Source organism: Heterocephalus glaber, unplaced genomic scaffold, assembly GCF_053883595.1.
Source record: "Heterocephalus glaber isolate CG9 unplaced genomic scaffold, H.glaber_assembly_v1.0 deba00001479, whole genome shotgun sequence".
Classification (NCBI taxonomy): domain Eukaryota; kingdom Metazoa; phylum Chordata; class Mammalia; order Rodentia; family Bathyergidae; genus Heterocephalus; species Heterocephalus glaber.
The window spans coordinates 21,529,804-21,535,314 of record NW_028258316.1 but is presented as its reverse complement, the minus strand read 5'-3'; the positions used below and the strand labels follow the sequence as shown (position 1 = coordinate 21,535,314).

The 5,511-nt window shown below is 43.0% G+C and overlaps 1 long non-coding RNA gene across 1 annotated transcript; it reads left to right on the top strand.

Moving 5' to 3' along the window:
* Window positions 1–233: 233 nt before the first annotated feature.
* On the top strand, window positions 234–5,051 carry LOC147826117 (uncharacterized). The gene is made up of 2 exons (XR_015439779.1): window positions 234–924; window positions 3,679–5,051. It is a non-coding gene; the product is annotated as an uncharacterized LOC147826117 (long non-coding RNA).
* Window positions 5,052–5,511: the final 460 nt, after the last annotated feature.

Genomic DNA, 5,511 nt, shown 5'->3' with positions numbered 1-5,511 from the left:
TATTCCCCTAGTCTCCTTTGTGCCCATAAAGTAATGATAAAATGTCCTTACTCTGGGACAACAGATAAAAAAGGACACAGCTCCTAACTCAATCCTCTGTTTGCCCAGAAAACAGACGCTCCCGGGCCCATTATCTATGTGCTGACCATGAACATTCTGTCAATGAGCTGATTGTTCCTTTTTTATAAAATCTACATGTAGCCGCCCCTCAACCCCCCCCCGCCGCCCCGTACACCCCATACTTGCTAAATATCAACCAATCATGTAACTGCTAAATGGAAAATCCCCAAACCTTGCTGTAGCCACAATAAAAACCCTGCTGATTTAAAATTCGGGGCTCTCAATCCTGATCCGCTGAGCCGGTGATGGTTGTGAGTCCCTGCTCGAGCTTGAATAAACGACCCTCGTGTGTTTGCATCGGAATTGGCTCCTTGGTGGTCTTTGGGGACTTCGCGATCTGGGCACAACAACTTCTTTCCTCAGATCTCATGTCCTGTGTGCTGGGAACTAGCTCTGGCTGAAGGATAAGGGATAAAATGCTTGCTGCGCATGCCCGCTGGTGTGTTTAAAGGCAAGGGACTGAAACTGGACTGCTTTTCCTCCAGCTGGTCTGGGAATGAAGCATCTCATCTTTCAACCCCTTAGACTGTCAGCTGCACGAGGGTGGCAATAAATGGCCCTCAGGAAGTCGTTGGTGTGAGTCAGATGAGTCCTCAGACTTATTACTCTGAAGACTTTCTCCCGGTGAAGCCTCCCAGAAAGATGCTGGCAGAGTTGGCTGGAGGCTGTTCGTACAGGAAGGTCCAGGCAACTAACAGGAAGTGTCGAGGTTCTTCTCCAAATGTCAAGAGATGACTGGGCCAGGGTCTGTCTCTGCTTTTGTAATGTTCAGATGGCAACAGTGGCAAAAAGACCTGGAATATGGTTTGTTCCCTTCAAAATTCATGTTGAAATTTGATTGCCATCCTGAGAGTTGAGAAGCAGTAGGGCCTTTTAAAAGGATTTTAAAAGGTCATTCAGAAAGATTAATGCTTTTCTAGAAGGGCTGGTTTCATTTTTGCAATAATGGATTGTTATTAAGGAGGCCCAGACCCTCTTGCCTATCTCGTCTACACAGATGCTTTTGCTCTTCTCCTTTCTGTGATTAGTTGAAGCAAAATAAAGCCCTTACCAGAAGCCACTCAGATATCTGCACCACGTTCTTGAAACTTTCCAGCCTCCAGAACTGTCAGCTAAATAAACTTCTTTTCTCTATAAGTTTCCAAGTCTTGGCAATTCAGTTATAGCAACTGAAAATAGACTAAGACAGAAATGTGGTACTGCCAGGTGTGGTGTATGGCTATAATCCCAACACTTGAGAGGCTGAGGCAGGAGGATTGCTGTGAGTTTGAGGCCAGCCTGGGCTATATAGTGAATTCAAGGGCAGTCTGAACTACATAAGTGAGACCCTGTCTCCAAAAAAAAAAAAAAAAAAAAAAAAAGTGATACCAAGAAGTGGAGTGTTGCTATTACAATACCTAAAAATGCAGAAGGCATTTGGAAATGAGTGATGGGTAAAAGCTAAACAGTTTTGAAATGAGTGCTGGGGAAAGTGTGCATTGCTATGAATGGAGCATTAAGAAAGATTCTAGTGAGGGCTCAGAAGACAAGAAGTGTTCTTGTCTAGGGAAAGTCTAGGACATTTTAGAGATTACCATGACCAGAACACTGATAGAAATGTGGACAGTAAAGGCCATTCTGGTGAGGTCTCCAATGGGAATGAGGAATATCTTACTGGGAACTGAAGTAAAGGCTATTCTTATTATAAGGTTGCAAAGAACTTGGCTCCATTATATAAACACCCTGGGCCTTATGAAGATGTAATTTAAGAGTGATGAACTAGGATTTCTGGAAGAAGAAATTTATTTTCTTTAGCAACAATGGCTCACTATGTTGCCCAGGCTGGTCTTGAATTCCTGGTCTCAAACAATCCTCCTGCCTCAGCCTCCCAAGTAGCTGGGACTATAGGCATGTTGCACTGTGGCAGACATAGAAGGAATTTCTAAGCAAAATGTAGAAGGAGCTGCATGGTTATTTTTAACCACTTACACTGAGATGAGAGAGCAGCAAGAGATGACAGTTTAAAGATAGAATCTATAAATAAAAGGGAAACTGTAAAAATTTGGAAAATTCACTACCTGGCCATATAAAGGAAAAAAGTGTGCAAAAGTACAGTCAAGCAACCCCTATTATTTTGTTTTGGTGTTTTGGTTATTATTTTTTTCTTTCTTTTGGTTTATGTTTCTTTATATTTATATTTATATTTTATATTTTTGGTCTTGTTTGTTTTTATTTTTATCTCTATTTTCCTGGTTATTGTTTTTTACTTTTTTCTACCAAGCATCTCTTTGCTAAGGAACTTAGTATGGATAAAGGGGGGGCCAGTGCTATGCATTAGGACAATGGAAAGAGGGCATTTCAGAGATTTTTGAGTCTGTGCCTCCAATCACAGGCCCAGAGGCCTAGGAGGGCACAATGGTTTCAGGGCATTGGCCTGGCTCATAGCCATGGATTATACTCCCAGGTCCACTTCAGGATGCTGCTCCTCAAATCTCGGGATGGCACTCTTTGGCCAGCCCAATCATAGCTTACATGGGCTTGGTTGTGATTTGTGTTATTGCTCTGGAGGACACAAGTGGCTAGCCTTGGCAGAGTCCACATGGTGATAATTCTTCAAATGTGCAATATTCAAGAGCTATGAGATAACGGCTTCTTCTACCTAGATTTCAAAGGATACTGCAAACACCTTGGGAGTCAGGCAGAAATCTGCCACAGGGGCAGTGCCACTGCAGAGATTCCCCACAAGGGCCATGCATAGAGGAGCCATGAGCATAGGATCACCACTGGGGCCAAGAATGACAGAGCCACTGACAGCATGTGATGCCTACCTAGGAAAGTTGCAGGGACAGTGTGCAATCCAAACCCAAGAAAGCTGAAGCAGGACTGAGGCCAGCAAAAACAGGCATGGGGCTGCCCAATGTTTGGGGGCTCAGGTCCCCCAGTGTGTCCAGGAGGTGGCACATGCAGTGAAGGGTTATCCTCCAGCTTTAAGACTTAATGTCTGTCCTCCTGAGTTTCAGACTTGCTTAGAACATGTCATGCCTTTCTTCTCGCCTATGTCTCCCTTGTGGAATGGGAATATTTACCCTATGCTTGTCCTGCCATTGTATTTTGGAAATAGATAACTTGTTTTGACTTCACAGGCTCACAGATGAGACTTTGCACTTTTAAGTTGCTGCTAGAACAGGTTAAGACTTTTAGGATAGACTTTAGGAACAAGTTAAAATTTTGAGAGAGAATGATTGTATTTCACATTGTGCAAAGGACATGAGTTGGAGAGGACAGGGGTGGAATGCTATGGTTTGCCCCTCAAGACTCACATGGATATTTGTCATTATGACTATGTTTGTTTGGGTTTTTTTGGTACTGGAGATTGAACTCAGGACCTTGCGCTTTCGAGGCAGGTAGCAGAACCACTGAGCTAAATCCCCAGCCCTATGACTATGTTGGGAAGTGTTAAGGTCTTTAAGAAGTGACAAGATCATTAAGAGGGGTAAATGTCTCTCTCTGTGGATTCATTCTCAAGGGAAGGGGTTGTTATAAAGCAGTCCAAGCCCTCATTGCTTATCTTTTCCACAGATGCTATGTGCTCTTCCGCTATTCACTAGGAGTTGAAGCAACACAAAGCCTTTACCAGAAGCCTGCACAAATGGACTTCCCACCCTCCAAAACCATAAGATAAAATAAACTTCTTTCCTTTATAAATTACCCAGCCTCAGATATTCCATTATTGCACCAATAAGCAGAGCAAGATAGGACTCTCCCACGGGGCTCTTGTAGTGTTAGAATCAGGAAGCTAGAGATCTCAAACCTCTTGGGGTCTGCATGTTCTCATTTCTGGGGCCTCCGGGCCTTTCACCTTTCTCTGAGGCCACACTCTAGCTCTGATCTGTGCAGTTTTCCTTCTCCCAGAGGAGTTTACTCTTTAACCTCTATTGTGTCCAATAAAGAAAAACTAGGACACTCAGGAGAATATAAGAATTGCAAGAACAATGGAAGGTACATTGGAGGGGCTCTATCTGAATTTTATAACAGCCCTGATGATAACTCTATGTGTTGGTGCTGTCATCCCTGTCTTCTTCATTTTACAGATGGCCACTGTGAGGTGCAGAGAGATTAAGCCATTTTCCCAAGGTCACAGGGATGGTCAGTGGCAGAGTGGGACATCAACCAGGCAGTCTAGTGCCAGAGTCCACACCCTCAACCACCAGGCCACATTGCCACCTATAAAGAAAAAATAAGCTCATCCCAAATTCTATATGGACATATAATCACTATCAGGTTTGGGCTGATACACAGCCTTTCTCTTTTCAAATATAGAAATAAATATTTTTCTCAAATTATTATAAAATGTCATCCTCTATGTTATAGCCTCTTTTTTTACTTTATCATATTTCTGTATCATAAAATACTCTCCACAGCCTTTCCTTCAAAATTAGGACTTATTGTCTTTGTAAAAATTAAAAAAAATCAACCCATATATTTACTTGCACAGGCATAAAATAGGATGCCCTAGTTGCTAGCCACACTGGTGACCTCCAGAGGGAGCTGTTGGGAGCAATGCTGCATAATTCTAGGGATAAATCACTTGGTTAGCCTAGTCCTCTTGCCTACAGCCCAGCTACAGAATAACTCCAGTTTGGCCTCCGGTCACAACTGAGACTTCAGGGATCCAGTGATGCTGTGATTCTCCAGGACAAGAAACATCCTGGGAGAACAAACATCTGCTCAGTTCCTCATTGTTCTTGGACTGATTAACATCTTGTTTGCCGGAGATGTACTGAACTCTCTGCAAGCCTTCCGTTACACCTTGTTTATCCCAATGTGAACTATTGAACTCTCTGCAAGTCATTTGTTAATTTGTTTCTCCCGATGTACTGAATAAAAGGTGTGGTAAGCTGGGGGCTTTTGTCTTTGCTGCCCAGAGCAGCACTGATCAGACCCAAAGCTCAGCTTCTTCTCGGTCTCATTTTTCTACCTTTCCTGTAATTCGCCGTGTGCTGCCGTGGCTCGCAGGAGACCAGGACTAACTGCAGAGGTTCTGGTAACGTCCCCTTCCCCTGTCCCCTACAGGGAGCCACGTGGAAGGTGGACAGGGATGAGATAATTTTCATTGTGTAACATTTTGTACTCTTGATTGAGACTGTGAATGTATTATTTATTTTCAAAAATACGTTTAAAAATGAGGGTCGGGGATTTAGCTCAGTGGTTTTGCTGCCTGCTGCGCAAGCGCAAGGACCTGAGTTCGATCTCCGTTACCCAAAAAAAAAAAAGAAAGAAACTAATATATCCTAATTGCAACAAAAAATGCAGAAAGGCATAAAGTAGAAAATAAATTCATCTTTAAACTCAATATCCAGATAAAGCATGGTCTACATTTTTGCTGTATCTCTTCCAGATCTTTCTCTCTGA